This window comes from Nipponia nippon, unplaced genomic scaffold (assembly GCF_047370975.1).
Source record: "Nipponia nippon isolate SJK-2023a ecotype South Korea unplaced genomic scaffold, ASM4737097v1 scaffold_1, whole genome shotgun sequence".
Taxonomy (NCBI): domain Eukaryota; kingdom Metazoa; phylum Chordata; class Aves; order Pelecaniformes; family Threskiornithidae; genus Nipponia; species Nipponia nippon.
The window spans coordinates 135,253,429-135,270,802 of NW_028262290.1; the positions used below are offsets into that span (position 1 = coordinate 135,253,429).

Genomic DNA, 17,374 nt, shown 5'->3' on the forward strand with positions numbered 1-17,374 from the left:
CTTCCCTGCCATGTCATTTAATGTCTCATATATCTCTGCTCTCCATAAAGCCTAAGAGATAGCTTTATGCAGTTAAGGTCAGTTTCTTTATAAAAGCAGACAGCCTTTCTTTTCCTTCCAAGGCAAGAATGCACAGATGTAGGAAAAAAATGCTCACAAAAGAGACCTGGGGGTAAGCACAAAGCATTTTTTTACAGGGGCAAAACAACTTTGTCCTTGGTTTCCCCAGTACAAGGCCGTGGGCTGCTGCTTGTTCTGAATAGGGTGAGAACTACGGTTTAGTAGATCTTATTTTGCCATGAGAGTTTGCAAGTTGCTTTTATCAATCTTCTCTCTCTCCAACATGTTTTCAGACTGTTTTGCAAATGACTTTTACACCACTTAGCAGAAATCAAATCCTGTTTTCCTGCCCTGGGCCTCTCTTGGCTCCTATTTTAACCCTGCCAAAACCAAAGCTGATGAAATGATCCTACCTTTCAATCATACCCTTTTGAAATTCCCTTCCTAGAATCCTTCTTCTGGTTCCAGCTTATCCTCTCAGAGTTAAACTTATTTCCCTGCAAGGCGTTGCCCAACTGCTGCTCAGCTGATGTTTCGGATCCTGTTTCTTATCTACCTCAATGTTTTCTCCGTGCTGTCTTAAGTGTGTTCTTCCTTTTTCCATTCACACTCTTCGCTGTCTTCGGTACAGCTCACGTACACGCAAGAAACATCCAGAAGCAATATTCTGTCATTATTCCATTGGCCCCAAACCATCAATTTTTTTACTGTGAGCTTACTTTTGGTAACTGCAGGTCAGTCCTGGCTCTTCTATGCATTTATGGTGTGTAAGAAAAGTGTGCGAGGCTGAGAGTAAACAGGAAAAAAAAAAAAAAGAGAAAAAGAAGATGTTTCGTGTGCTCTCTCTTCTCTTCTTGAGGTTTTAACTTCATAAGGGTGTGCACCACAGAGCAGATTTTGTAAACAGCTATAGCGGAAATCAAGCATGACCCAGACATGCCAATGCTAATGGTTAAGATTTAATACCAGTGATGTACCCAGTGTTGAGCAGGGCCTTGTGTAAAAAGAAAGTATTTGAAACTAAGCCAAATGTGTGAAAAAAAAAAGAATCTAGCGTTCTTAAAATGCACTCTTTTAATTCCAAGATTTTAGGTAGTAATTACTTGTGCTAGAAGGAATGTGCATCAAAGAAAGTAAAGTCTCATTTTGAAGGGGCCTGTAAACTCTTTAAATAGCATTGGCAATTTGTCCTTTCACTCTAGTTTTCTGTAAGGAGAATTTTGAAAACAGTAAATTTTTTTTTGTGATTCCATTTCATTGATATAATAGACATGAACATACATTTTTTGTGTGTGTGAGTGTGTGTGCATGTATGTACCAAATCTAAAATAACAGCAGATAGGGACCTGGATAGTCCACTTGATTTGACTGGACCAGCACTTGGTTATACTGTGCTATTTTATTCCTAAACGTGTTTTAAAAACAGTTTGGGGAGGATGAGGGAGCTGCAGGCAGGGAGAGAAAAGAAAATGTACAGGGGTCTTGCTGATACCTTTTGAATGCTTGGTCTTGGCAATTTTGCAGTTATTTTCAATATCTAGAGTTTTTCAGTGTAATATCAGCAAATAGAGTGCATGGTAAAATTACAGAAGATATTAAATCTGAACTCTGGAGACATAAACTCACATGAGGATCAGATCACAAGACTGGCTGCTTTCCGGCTAGTCTCCAGTGGGCTTTTTTCCATATCACAAAAATCACCATACAGTTTGGCACAACCTTCAGGCTCAGTGAAGAGGGTTCTGTTCCAGGACTGAAATAGCCAAAAGCACTAGATGCCAGAATTGAGGTGCATTTGCAGTGTAGGACGGAGACAGTTTTACAGCTTTTGTCTCAACTCTTCTTTGCCCTTGCTAGAAATAAATCTCTTTGGGTTTTGGTAAGAGTTCTATCAGCTTTATAGAGGAAAGAGGGAGGAATGAGACGCTAACCTTAGTATTTGTGACTTTATAAATAACGAAAACGTAGCCGTATGTTGTGTCAGTAACTCACATTTCTGCAGCACACACTAGAATCTAACAGACAGTATTTGAGAAGATTTTAAAACATTGGCAACCATATACTTTTCTAGTCAAAATTAGAAAAAATTTAACCAAGAAAGTTGCAGCCTTCTGAAAGTGATGGAGTCCTGCTCCCTTCCCCCACCTCCCATCAGCAAGCTGATGTTTCCAGCAACTTCAAAAACAGAAGACTTCTCTGTAATCCTAAATGTACATAAGGAACAGATTAAAGTCCCGATTTGCGAAAAAATTTGAGCATATGCTTAAGAACCATTGACTTCAATGGGAGTTAAACATGTCCTCACACACGCTTCTTGAACTGGAGACTAATAAGGATATTAAAAAGGATCAAGAGGCTGCCCCCCTTCAGGAAATGCTTCAAAACTGTCATAGCTGAAAGCTTTTTTTGTCATAATCATACTGACTTTCATCACTACCCTCCTCACCTCACTTCCGACCTTCACAAAAAGGAGAAAACAACCCTTCTCTCCTTCTCGTCCCCTCTCTTCTCCTCTCTTCTCCTCTCTTCTCCATGCTACTCTATGCCAGGCTGAGCTTTCTCTGGCTCCAAAAAGGAGAGGAACTACAGACTCTGCAGTGTCCATTAGGGTTACCATTATTTCCAGTGTAATGAATGTGGATGATGGTCAGATGGTACAGTGGATGGTGGTTGAACAGTCCTCCTGAGAGAATTAATCACAAGATAATTAATTACATTGCTGTCTAGCTATGCAGACCTAGGAATGATTGGAAGGACATAAAACACAGTACAGGTTAAAAAAAAAAAAAAAAAAGAAAGAAAGGAAACCTTGCTAAAAAGTCACACGTAATTTGCCTAGAGGAATCCTCTTTACAGGGAAAAAGGTACCCCCCACCAAACAGTAATCCATATTAATATTCTTTTATTAGACAAGTGACAGATGGAGTGAAGCAGTGATGACTAAAAGGCTTGAGTGTGGGTTGATTTCTTTCAATTCAGTATGACAAAACGGGTTATGTATATGGTTTGTGAGTGTGGTACTCATTTATTAAATGCTCATTTGGACTTTAAAAAATAGCTTGCCTTCATTAGAAGTCTCAGGAAACAGGCTCCATGGTGTAATAAATCTCACTTGCAGGAATTTTGGCCTGATACTCATCTTAAAATAGTCCGAACTTTCTTTTTCTGAACCTTGTCTCATGTTCTACTACAGTCCTAAGTAATTTATCCCTTCTCTTCATCATCCAGCTTTAGAAGGCAATTCTCATGCATCCTTATACACAGGATTAGTTAGTTTGGGGACGAGTCTTTGTTCTTATCTTTAGGTCATTCATTCCAAATTTTTCATTTTATTTTCTTAATGAAAACTCTTCCTACAACTGAAGGTCAGAGGTAACTTTAGCATAATGTCTGTTTAGCATAGTATCACTTATAGACAATAATTTATATAAGAATCATAAAGCAGTAGAAACATTAAACCTGAATATAGTTTTGAAAAGAAAAACTGATGAGAAGAATGTTCATGAGGTATAGCAAAAGCTGAAAATGGACTGTATGTTTCTTTCTGTCTCCCATATTTTATTAAATTAGCTCATGTAAATTAGTAAAGACGTTTCCTGCCAACTCTGTTTACGTGCTTCATGAAGCAGCTTTCTTTCATTCAAGTCAGAAAAACCCACAGATTTCCATCCGTGGTTTTGTGTTTTCACTAGTCACTGTTTCCTTTGCTGCTGTGTGTGTTGTAAAACTAAAATGAGATATCCAGTTTTTCTTTACTTTTGTCCAGTGGAGTCTACTTATTCATGAACCTGCTTGAAAGTGTTGAATGTTCCAGTATTCACTGTGATACGCCTGCAAAATTTCTGTCCTCTTAAGCAGAGACTTTCTTAAAATGTTTGAATTTGCACATTTCTGCAGAATGGGTTTTCCCATAGTAGAAAGAGGACTGGGAACAGACCTTTACTCTCCCAGGGTTAGTATCAGGTAATGCGATGCATTTCCTACATCATCTGGTTTAGTTGCAGAGGTGTGGCACTACCACATAGTTACATTTGCCTGTCTGTCTCAATAGTTGCCCTCTAACATTTAAATACAAAGTCTTATGACTACTTAGCACAGCTTTCAACTGTCTTAGGCTGTATCAGGGTCCAGGCACAATGATGTATCCTGGACTTTTGCAGAGCATTGCAGCTCCTGTATCAGGCTCCGCACCACTGTAGGATGGACGTAATTGTCCTGAGCAGCAGGAATTATGTAGCCTTAAAACTTCCCTTAGCATGGTGTGGCACAGCACATGTTGACTTATGTTCTACTTCCACATCATGATGCGATCTCCTTTTTGTTTTCTTATATAATTTACTTGGCAATTTTCTGCCTGTTTCTGCTACTGTGTTGTGTTTTATGCTGATTGTCAGTCTGTTCTGTCTTCATATCTGTGAGTTAATCTGTGACCACTTTTTGATAGCCAAGTAAGATGGATTCATATTTTTTAAAATGTATTAAACCAAGAAATCTTGTTCCAAAAGATATTGTTTTGAAAGTTATATTTTTACAATAACTTTATACAAACTTTATGTCTGCTACTAATAAAAAAGAAAATACTGCAAATAGTCCCTAACTGGGCATTTTGCTAAGTTAGTGTTTTATTCATCTTATTATACTAAGGAATTTAAAAGCTAGAAAAGCTGGCATTAAACTGAAAGGGCAATGGAAAGTTGGTAGCCTAAACATTTGTTTTGATTCATATGGAAGGAAAGAATTTGGACCAGATGCTTGAAAGAGCTCAGAACCCAGCAGCCCCCATTGTTCTTCATTTAGGTGCCTAAATGGTAACAGTCGGGTGTGCAGCTTTCTTGAAAGCTGATCCTTTTGTGTTGAGGCAGCTTTTAGGCTTTAGCCTATCTCTTCCTGGCTGTAGAACTTTAACTGTAAACATTTTATTCCAGAATTGTCCCTTATCTATATCATTCTAGCACTTGCTTATAGTTAAGAGATCTATTGTTAATATTGCAGGGCTGCAACTTCTTCAGTGTGTCCTGAGTTTTAAAAATATGTCCCCCTCAAGTTGCTTTCATACTGGGGACCTACTTCTCTGCATCTAATGCTTTGGTAATACATTTTCAAGGAGTTCAACCAGCGTGTGGACTCTCTGAAAAATTCAGTATAGTCATATGCTTTTGTTTGCTATAGGCTGGCAATCCTGTAAAATATAACATATTTTAAAGAAACCAGAGCTGTGCACTTTCTTCTATAAAGTAAGCTGCCAGTCCTAGAAAATTTCTTGAGTCAGGCTAACGTACAGGATGCTTGCAAATCATTGTGCTTATGCTTTAAGGTTCATAATATACAGATTATCATAGTATATGTAATTGCAAGATTGAGTTAAATCAAGATCAAATAAGGCATCTTGTGTGCCTTCTTATAGTTAAAAATGGTAGTAAAAATTGGCTCTTGATTTTACACAAGTTCTGTATACATGCACACACACTCTCACACAAAAATACAAACACAGTAAAAATACCATTTCAACTTTTATTGTGCTGTGGGCTGTATAAGATGTATAAGATGATTCAAAAGCTCCTTTGGACTTCATTCTTGGGTTACGAGTTTTTAAAATTTAGATATAATTACTAAAAGGAGGGGACTATTAGTAGGCTTAGAAGACTAATTTTTAATAAATAAGCCACCATACTACCCTGCACCCCAAAAGCAGAAAAGATGAGTGTCTTTAAAATAAGACACTGGAAAGAAATCAAGGAGAAAAAAGTTGAGCTTCCAACTCTGCTATAGACTTCTTGTATGAATTTGTCTACTAGAACATTGCACAGAAGCACCCAAGCAGTCTCCAGAGCTGGAAGTTAGCACATGTAAGTCATCATCGTGATTTTGCCAGGCAAACTGTCCCTGCTGAGAAGCAAGCACGTTATTTTGGGCAAATCACCCGGACTATACTCCCTACAGGAGTCCCTGTGTAGACCTGCTAGTTTCATTTCCTTCAGAGTAATTTCAATAATCTTTACACAGTGCTTTAATTATTCTATACTTCAGATCTTCAGTCTGTAAAATGGGCAAAACTAGCTTACAGTTCCTTATGTATAAACAGAGTTGAACCATTCAGGATGCCAAGCTAGACTGGGGAGTAGGAGGAGTCAAAATGCAATGATAATTCCTGTTACTAAATGCTGGGTGAATTACTGATCAAGGTATTTTTGAGCCGGTATATGGCTCCAAAGGATAAATAATACTTTTTATTTTATCATCTTAAATAGAGGCATTTTTATCATTTTGATGATTTTTTGAGCCAATTATTGGCAGATGTGCTTTAGCCAACCATATGTATAGAGGTGATGTACAGATATATTTCTCTGCCTCAACAAATATTCCAGCTTCTTTCCAAATGGTGTGTTTGTTTGGCTGATGCATGACCTCCGCCAGACATTTTTCTGAAATTGAATCCAGATCAAATGGAATGCCCTGCTGACTGGCTGGATCTCAGTGCTTGCCTTGATCAATGTTCCTCACCCTTATAGAAAATGGGCAGTTGTCAGGTTGTCTAGGATTTTCAACATAGGTTCCTATATGTTATCCATAAATCTATTTTACCTTCTTTGACAGAGGCAAATATCACATCCAGTTAGCACAGAAGACTACAGCAACATAAATTTGGTAGTATCTTGCTCTAGAATGTTTTTACTTATTTATTTTTTACATTGAGACTACACAGTTCTCTGAGTAAGCCTTCACATATTGCAAACCTACCAACTGCTGAAAACCCTGTGCCTTTTCCTCTTGTTGGACTGAGTTTGATCAGCCATATTGTACAATTTATATTGGGTCCCACTAAAGTTTCATATCAATTTTCATGTTTTATTGCTCTGATGTAAAATTCTCCTCCACTAGGAACTGTTGTGAATTGCCATATTGTGAATTGATTCTCAGAACTAAGAACTTCTATCCTGAGATTTAATTGGAAGAGATCAAACACCCATTTTTTTCTTGCCTGTCACTGACTGACTCATTGCCAGGAGATATTCAACAGTCTGGCTCCTTTTGCTGTATTTTCAAGTCTAAATGTAGGCCATCAATATACCTGGATATTTTTCAGTACAGTGGTTATTACATTTCTGTACAGAGCTCTCGGAAATTGTGTGAAGGGTGCTATATAAATGTACAGATTAGAGTGGAGTGGATTAAATAGGGCTGGATTTCTGGAATGCACATCACCCCTTACTATGAGTTCTCTTAGTGTGGTTAGAGCCAGCCTGTACTGCATGAAAATTTTTTTGTGATGTCCATTTAACCAATAAATCTGTCATCACTGACTGGTCTCCATTTCCTCTGAAATAAACAAATCACTATTAGGTTCTTTGAAGCAGCAGACTGCCAGGAAACACAAAAGTCACTTTTGCTTCATCCACGGAGATAAAGTAGTTAGTAAGTGGAAATGAGCTGCAACTGAAGGAGCCTCAGTGTTCTCACACCTGCTAGAAAGTACAGTAGATTTCCACACAGCAGGAATTCAAACAAATCTCAGATCACTGTGTTCAGTGAAAGTGAGCTTGCCCAGCCAAGAAATGAATTGCAGGCCCTTAGAAACTACTTAAAGAAAGCCAGTTTCACAGGGACAGAGGAAATTTGAAAGAGTCTAGGAAGCTCTTCTAGGTCCGTGACATCCATTGAGTCAGCTGTTGTTTGCCTGGCACCATATTTCTGACCTCCACACTTCTCTGGCTTTTGAACTAGGTGGTCCTCTGCTTGCTGCACTTGGTGTTTCATTCCACAGGGTACCTCTCTGTGCCTTGACTGCCTTTAGCACCAAGTGTTTTCACATGTAAGTTTGCATCAGCTTTTTCTTTACTCTTGAGCTGGGGTATATTTTATTGCAGTCTCTCTTTCCCAACAATTTGTGGCTTAAGTCTTATCTTTTACCACTTTCCAATGTGAAAAATGAGTCTTGAAAAGCTAGTAAAGTCCTTAATTCATTCTGGTTGTTCTCTGCTGAACTACTTCCACTGCTGAAAAAGGTTGTGGAAGTTAAGCTTCTGACAGGTGAGCATAGTTGTTGTAAAGAGAAAAAAATCTTGGTTTTAGGTTCTGTAACTCAGTTTTAAGTTAAGTAGTATAGTTTACTTCTTCATAAAAGTGAAGGAAAATGTTCCTGTTAAAAATTTGCAGTTATTTTCAGCAAAGTATCTTTAAGCTTTCTTCCTAATGAAAACTGACTTTTGACTTGTACAAATGTCTGTGAATATGAAAACTACAAGAAACTGCTAATGGAAGCTGAACTCATGACAGGAACAATCAATAATAAAAGAAAGATTACTTTTTTTAGGAAAATCTAATGAATCTTTATTAGGGGTGGACCCCTGGCCCAACAAAATCTGATGAGAATTTTTAAATGGGACAGCTTTACAACATAGTTTATAAATAGTGTTGAAAAACCTTTCCTGTTTCTTTATCCATTCCATTTTTTATGCTTGTTTCTAAATCATTTGATGCTTGTTAAGAGTTTTAACATCAGTATTTCCAGTGACATTTTTTCTTTGTTGGAAAACTGTGTTACAACAGTTTCAGTAAAAGTTCTATCTTGGATTTGGATCCACAGACAGTAATTTTTTTTTGTCTTTAGTCCTTACCTAAATCCTTTTAAGTGACTTATTTTCAGACTCGTGCTGACATTCCACTCTCTTTTTTATTGCTGGAAAATTTAATACTTCACATTTTGAACTCATGATAAAGTAGAAACTATTCTTGTAATTAGTGCAAACATAAACACAGGCTTCAGTTATATCCTGTCCAAATGCTTATTCTAACCCCTGTATTCAGATTGTCCTCTGATGCTTTGTGTATATACTGTGTTTTATAAGTTAATATGGACTTTGAAAAAAATTTACGTTTTTACCAGTAGTGACTTAAGGGGACATTCCTGTATCTGTCTCTTTCCTGCCATGGACTGGGTGTTTGCATGCTCCCAGCACAGTGCTGAATTGTCTCTGTCTTCCTTGGTGGGAAGATACTGGAGGGTTGAAGGGAACTGGAGAGAAAGACAGTGCTGTGCAGGTCCAGGGGGATGTGCTTTAGCACACCCTGTCCTGAGCCAGGAGCTTACCCCATCACACAACCTCACGTGAGGGTGGGATGGGGCTGCCCTTCTTCCTTTCTTTCTTATTCTCTGGACTTATAATTGATTGCATTAGTGACAGGGAGATGGAAAAACGGACCCATGGTAAAATGGTATAAAACGAAACCAAAAGGCGTATGGCACTTGCTGTGGTGCCAGATGCCAGATCTAATTTAGAAAACTTCTGGAAATAACTTGGGGCTCCAGTTGACAATATATATTTCCTGGCTCATGTTTAATCCCACGTAAGTGGTGTTTCTGTGAATAACAGAACAAAAGTGAGGAAAAGAAAGGCATATATCTGTCTGCCGTAAGTATGACAGTTCAATTCTTACAAAATACACTACTTGCTTATAAAACTGGGATTAGTTTCCAAATTACATTTGCCAAAATATCCTGAAACGAATCCATATACACTCTGAAAAAGTGCTTAGAGATGATTTTTCAAATGTGATTTTGGTAGTTTAAAAAGTCCTGAAACTACACAACTGTTTAGGTCCTGATGTATCACAGACATAATCTGTGGTCATTAGGAATAAATAATGAAATGGTGGAAAGAATTGGAGAGAACAGGAGAGATTATAAAACTTGAATTTCCTGAAAATGCTAAATCTAGCTGGTGGGAATGTAGGAAATATGAAGTAGAAGATACAAAGTCTGGTCATGCCTTATCGTTTTGTTTTGTTTTTTTTTTTTTCCTCCAGTTATCATCTTTTTTTTGTTTGTTTGTTTGTTTCCCAGAGACTTATGGCCCATCATTAACAATAAAGGCTGACGGTTGTTCACATGAAGAAGCATCTGCACACCTGTATCTTTGTATCAGTCAAGTAGCATGTAGACTTCTGCATAGATGGGAATCCTGTTTTTGCCACTTTAAAGCTGATCTATAAAAGAAATAGAGGGGAAAAACCCATAAGATTAAATAAGCACAGGTATACCTTAAAGGACGTGTGAATAAAAATTGCATAAGGGTTCTTGGATTATGTCCTTAGATGATTTATTTATGTAACTGCTAAAGCACCTTGTTACAGGAAGAAGGAAAATTTGAGGGCCACTAAACACTTAGCTCTACATTACATGAACTTCAAGGAATTTTAGTTATATGACAACTGTAAAGAATGTTTTTACATTTTACTGAGCAAATAAGGGATCACTTTCCCTGTTGATTCATTTAATATCTCTGAAGCTGTAAAGAAGGCAGTGAAAAACCAGATTTTTTCCAGATCAAAAATAGTAGGATGAGGTAGTGCTAAAATAGGATCTTCAGGCCATTTTAAATAATTCTGGAACTCAAAACTTTGAAACTTCTGTCTATGGTTTGATAGCCAGTTTTATAACAGTTAAATGCTTGGGAGTTTCCTGTTTACTTTGTCTTCCAACAAAAAACTGACCCCCAAAAAAGCATCACGCAGATGGTATAAATCCAATCAGAAGGATACTTCTTTTCTAAGAATTAATCCAGTCACATAAACCTAGGTTTGGAATGATAGGGAAAGTTCCAGGTAAGCATCAAAAAATTTCAGAGGTTGTTCAGAGCAAAAGCTACAGCTGCTTTTTCAAGGCTGGTTCACTATTTTTATTTATGCTGGTCAAGTACTTCTAGTGTGTGATGAATTGAAATAATAAACAGTTTTTAAGCTACTTTACAAGAATCCAAAGATGTTATGTTCATGAATTCTGTATATTAACATGGCAGAAAAGAATTCTGTGTGCACTACACAGCTTTTGTTTGTGTTGTGCGTATGTGCATAACTTATTAAACCAGAGTTAAGAGAGCTTTGTATCTGCTCCTGTAAGCCATGAATTCTGGAGCCACGCTTTTCTTAGGGGAATGGAGATTCAGTCTTGGGGGGGGGGGGGGGGGGGGGGGAAGACCTGGCTCTGCATTTGTGAGCATCTCACACTCCTAAGTTTTATAATTGTTTCAGTGGAACACAGTTGTCTTAGAAAAGTTGTGTCTTGGAGAGAAAAAGCTGCCAGGTTGCTCAGGCTATTTCTGTGGGGGGCTTTAAACAGCTAGAGAGAGGCCTTGAAGTGGACTCTTTACTTCAAGGGGGAGCCAGTGCACAGAGCAGGAGAGGAAAGTGGTATGTCATGTGAATCTTTATGCTAAGCAGACTACTTGTGTGTTTATGTATCAACTCAAACTTTTTTTCAGGATGCGTGACTTAATACCTGCATATGCATTACATCAGTTAGCAAATCTTGCTCCTTGGTGCCTGCTTTGTTTCGGGTAGGACGGGGCATAATCTTCATCATCTGGAGTGAGAGTTAAGCACAGTGAGAATCAATCCAAGCAAATACACAGAGGCTAGGCAGTGACAAGGGCATCTGCCTGCACGTCTTAACATCAGGAGGAGGGGGGGGTGAGGCGGAAGGCATTCAGAGAGAAGGAAGCATTTCAGACAAGTACTTTGGTCCTGTCTAGAGTCAGCTATGCTTTGTCCAAGTGATGATTTGTACCGCATATAACGTGCCATCTCCTACATTTTTCTTAATATTGATTTAGAGTAAATGAGGAGCTGAACATAATTTTTGGCATCTCAACATTATTGCCTTACTGGTTCTCAAGTACCTTTGTAGAAATATTGAATGCTTTGAGAAAGGAATGGTGTAGATATTCCAGGACATTGTATTCATAATGATTCACAAGGCTCTGGATCTGAGAGGAAAGTCTGTGTGTAATAACCTGTTAAAAATGGGATAGATGAAGTTGATGATCAATAGCAGCAGAAGATGTAGAGAAATGACTAATCCGGAACAGCATTGTGGGTCACTGAAGGTCATTTTCCTTAGAAAAATGGGTACAAAAGGCAGTGTACTTTCCTGAGCACTTTCTACCACTTATTTCTTTTCACACACGCTTTGCTGAGAATTGTGAAACAACTTATTGTTCATATCCTGTATGAGTGCTCCGTGGGATTGTGATTTGTAAACAGGTTTTCAGAACTGGATTTGAGCTAATGACTTTCATACACTATGTGTGTTCTTTTACGAAGTTTTAAAAATTATTCTGGTTCCCCCAAACATCTCCTGTGTGCAAAGGGAGTTTCAAAACGGCTGTTTTCTAAATATGCTTAGGAAGATGAAAGTCTAAATACTGATAAGTGATTTTACCCCTGGGCAACTTGACATGAGTTGCCTAAAAAGAAACGTCTGATTTTCATAGCTCTCTTACTGATAAATGGTTATCTTGCATTTGCAATGACACTTCTATAATTTCAGAAATTGCTTCTACCCTGAAACCATTTTTGGGTGATTGTGGCTTGTATTCCTGCTTCCTAAATATATTTCTGGAGTTTTAGGGATGTAGTATAGGGATCCCTTCATCTGTTTGAATTATTCATTTATAAAAGGAATAGATCATACACATATTACCAATTTGCCATGTAGAAGATAAACTGATTTATACCCACAAAGACTGGTACCCTCACATGTTAAAGCATCTGAATTACTATGTAGCTCAGCAGACCTGAGTATCTGTTGACATAGCTCTCACGAAAGGTTTGTTCACCTTCTCACAAAAGTGTGCAAAGGTTTGCTAAGAACTATATATATGTTTTCATGTTGCTTTTGTCCGTCCTTTCTTGGTTTAGACCCCAACATGCTTCTTTTCCTTAGCTTTTTGACAAACACAAGTCTGAGGACACTGCATATTTTGACCTTTTCCTATGATTCTTTAATTTCCCGCAACCTTTGAGATAAATTATACTTTTTTTTTGTCATAAGCATACTGTAAGGAATTTCAGAATTGCACCACTTAAGAAGACCATTTTGACTCAGAGAAACAGACTGTGTTGCTGTTGCTTCTGCAGTTGTACCTCAGCAAGATGTCACCTGAACATCATCCTATGCCCTGTCTGCACACCTTTGACTAGATCATACACAGTCTGACTCCTCCTTGCCCTTATTTTCCCCCAGGTCTGTTATTTAAAATGTGAGTTTCATGTGATGCTATTTATATGCAAAACAATATGTAACTATACAAATTTGGCCAGTTATTGCCACACCTTACTCGAATAAGGATCAAAGTCTTGTTCGAGATAGGAACTGTTGTTTTCAGTTAGATGAATTGGGAGACTAAGTTGAAGGATGTCACAACTGTGATGTTTTCCCCCAGTCTTTCCTTAAAACCTGCTCTGGTATAATACCCAGGATGATGATAGCTGGGATGCAGTGATTAACATTTTCACTTGTTTGTTACTGCCAGAAAGAAGTGAGGTGCAGCATATGATAAATGCATTGTCAGCTCTTGGGAGCGTGGACTTTCATTTGCTATTATGCAGTGTCCAATATAATGAGGAGGCCCTTTAAACAACACTACTACACTAATACTAAAGAACTATTTGGAAGTTTCTCTGTCTCATTCTATTTGTGCATACATGTCTTCATTCAAAGAGTGAGCTTCTGGGCTCTTTCTACAGTTTTTGAACCAAACAAATGTCCTCCTAGCTAGGGAACTAGCCTTCCTAGCCGAGACAGGTATTTCTCAGTCTTTGAATTTTAGGCTTTTCCAAGTAGTATTATAAAAATGTGTTTGTTTGTTTATTTTCCTTTAAGGCTTATTAGGGTCATGCATTAGTGTCCTGATAGTGTCCCTTCCCTGAGAATTAATGCTGAGTAATTTCAAGTTATAGCAAATTATCTGAAATAGGCTCCTATTATCTCTCAGTGCAAGTTAAAGCAAATAAAATAAAAACAAACCAGAATTACCTCTTAACTGATTAAAAGGCATTTTTGATGTATTAAGATACACAAAAGCAAGTGTGGGTCTATTCGGTAGCTTTTGGGGGCAGGTCCTATTTACAAACAGGGCACTATCCACACAAATAATCTTGTTTGACTTGCATGTTAATATATGGATGAATTAATGCAATACTCATTAATATGTTGAAGGAGGATGGTTAACCTGAACCTCTTATCTGGTCACCATTGATACAATCCAGGAAGGAATGACCGGTGATTTTTTCATGTTCTCAGCCTTTTCTTATCAATGTCTTCCTTATTTTGTCCACAAAACTGAAGATTAACTTGCATGGCAGTTATTGCAAGACAACTTTTATTATGTCAAGGGCTTCAAGGTCTGACATCATGAAAGTGAATGAAGAGAGAAAGGGGTTGATATTGAGATTTTTAATAGGGACTAGATCACCTTGAAAGGGGTGAAATTTGTAGAACTAGGAATGGAAGCCATCATTGAAAAAAATTTTATGTATACATTTTTATTGATGTGACTTAAAAGCTAAGGGAAGTAAAATGAGAACTTTCTGTTGTAATTGCATGACTATGAGATTTTTTTCTTCAGCTTTAGGTCTGGATAAACAGCTGAATGACAGAACACCAAATAAGCAAGCGGTCTAAATCCCGAAATAGAATAAGTAGATGTGTAACCAATGAGGTCTTTTATGGTGATGGTAGACCAAAGTCTCCCTTGGAAATAAGGTAAAAAAAAAAAAAAAGAAAAGAAGAGACAGACTTTAAAGGGAAACTACAACTCTCGGAACAATGTACTGGGATTCTCTGGTGGGTTAGGTAAAACACATGATACAAAAATCATTTTTTTTTTTTTTTTGTTTTACATTTTGAGGCATGAGAAGACACAGATTTCCTGCTTTCAAAAAGAAAGTGAAAATATATGGGAGTAGGAAGGCACCAAATTGTGTTTAGAAAAAGCTTAGTGTTCAGCTAAATGCACAGATGCATAAACTAAACACTTTTTATGCTTAAACCACTGTTTATATAGTAATGAGGATTTTCCATCAATTTCTTCAGTTAAACGGTAGCTGTCTTTTCGCTGTTTAATGGAAACAAGGCAGTCTTGCATAAAAACATCAGATGTAGCAGCATGTTGTGCTTTTTTATCTTTTATATGCGTTCAGCAGAGTCGTAACCCTAATAGACCAACATTTTAACCTCCTTTCCTTTTGAATTTTGTCTCAGATTTGTGAAATGAAGTGGGTCCAATTTTGCTTAAGAAGCAAGCTGGGGTTTGGATGATAGAGAATGTTAATATCCAGTTTTTGTTTTGAAAGATGGAAAAAGCTTGTTTATGACTACGAACATCCGCCAAATGCTCTAACACCAGCATAAATTAACTATTTACTCAAACCCATGTTTACATCTGTGAAAGAAGCTATTGCTCCATGTTTTCAGTGCCCCAGAGGCCTATAAATCCCCCAGAAAACATTGCAACAATGTAAAACAACCCAGTGCAGTTATTCAACAAGTACCATTTTTATAGGGCTGTGCTGTACGGGAGTATGCTCAGCATCTACAATAAATCCAAGTCCTAGTGACATTTGCTCTACTGACTGGAGTCACTAGGGACCGCAGAAAGGAAGGGAGATGCAAGTCATGCTAGTTGGACATTTTAAATAACCAGGCAGCAAGCAGATGAATCCTAGAAGTGCTGTGTTGCTAAGGAGCTCCCAGCAGAAGAGCGGGTAAGAGAGGGAATGAAGTTGTTCAATACTTACCTTTACATCTGCCTCATGACACTTTGTCTCACAACAGACAATTGAGATCGGATGCTTCAGTTTTTGTTTTATATCAACAGAAACTATCAGCCAGTACATCACAGGGATGGCTATGCTAAATGAACAGTCCCTCATTCGTAGGCATCCCTTTTGCCGCAAGATCCTGAGCAGGGATGCGAGAGGCCCATATTCTGGATGGTTATCAATGGGTAAAAAAGACTGGAAAAGCTCCTTTCTTGGCATTAAGGTTTTTCAAAGCTGTGCAAGTTTAAAATAAGATACCCTGCATAAAAATAGTATAATGTCCAATCATCTTATTTAATTGGGCAGAAACTCAGTGATTGAGTAGTTTAAAATTAGATGGAATAAAGTTTTTTATATTGAAAAGAGTAACGCCCCAGAGCTCATGTCTAACTGCTATAATTCATATTGTTGGAAAGCTGCAGACCTTTATTCCACTTCTTAAAATACCTCTTGAATTTGTGCCGTTTTGGAGCTGCTACATACTCTTTTTTGGAGCTGCCAGACCAGAGTACAGGAGGTATTTTTTTGAGGTTCAGAGGGGGATTTTTCTACCTCCCCCTCCTCACCCCAGTAGCACTGGCAAATGCAGCGTTCATTGTTGTTGCACGAAGTCCAGCCCTGGAATTGCTGGTTACTGGTATATATGCTGGATTTCTTTGTTGGTTCAAGCCTCTGCTTTTTAGAGTACACTCCTACATCCTCCAGTAGGTCTGCTAATAATTTTATTGCTCTTTTTTCCCTATTTCTGTGATCTGATAACCTCAAGTATTGCATCTACTCTTACTGCAGAGCATGCAACCCTAGGTTATATGGATGGGAAGAAGAGCAAAGAAATAAAACACCAATTTTAATTTCTTAGAAAGATGGAGTTCAACACTTTCAGAGTCAAAAGGCGGGATGATGTTTTACCTCCAGCCTGCCAATCGTTACTGGAGGTGATAACCAATCACAATTGAGAATGTGGGGACTGATGTGGGTTGTTTTACAGAATAATTAAATAACCTTTGTATTGTTTTCGGTGTTACAACTTTTAGGATGCAGAAAAAAAGTTATACCTACCCAACTTGTATCTTCAATTGTAATGAATGTTTCTTAGTTTTCTTATCCCAGTAGAGGTAGGTATTTAAAATGAGCTTTGTTTAAAAGTAAAACAAATACTTTTAAAACATAGATAGGCTTTACTATGCTTTGAGATGCACTGTCAGACTATTTTACTAGCATATTACTTTACCAAGAAGGCCTTTCTTCTCCAGCTTATACACAGCAAGTTGTGAGGTGAATGATGGAAGAGTCAGGCCATATTATTTAACATTTGTGTGCCAAATGGCATCTCTTATTTGGGAAAATAAAAGTTTCTACTTTTGCATTAGTATAGTGATCACAGAAAGACTTTCCATTACTAAAAAGGAGTTGGAAATGAAGCTGGGGACAAAATGACCTTTTGATTTGACTGTGGACTTGTGGTGTAATTATTGGATGCTCTTGGGTTTTGGGGGATTCTTGTCTTTTTTTCCTTTTTTTCTAAATATATCTGTTCTCAGAGTGCTCGCTTGAGACCTGAACTTTATGTACACACTGACATGTTTGCAAAATCAGGCCCTTATTACTGTACTTTCTCTTTCCAAATTAAAAATTAAGGCTATGTAAGGAATATCAACTACTTTGGAAGTAGCAGTCCAATTTAGACAATTAAAGGAGGCTTAGACCTCTTAGT

General features: G+C 37.7%; 1 protein-coding gene across 1 annotated transcript in view; it reads left to right on the forward strand.

The window, feature by feature from the left end:
- The window catches only part of MEOX2 (mesenchyme homeobox 2), a 53,278-nt gene that overhangs the window by 12,045 nt on the left and 23,859 nt on the right, over positions 1-17,374 (forward strand). The gene's annotated exons all lie outside the window — the stretch shown is intronic.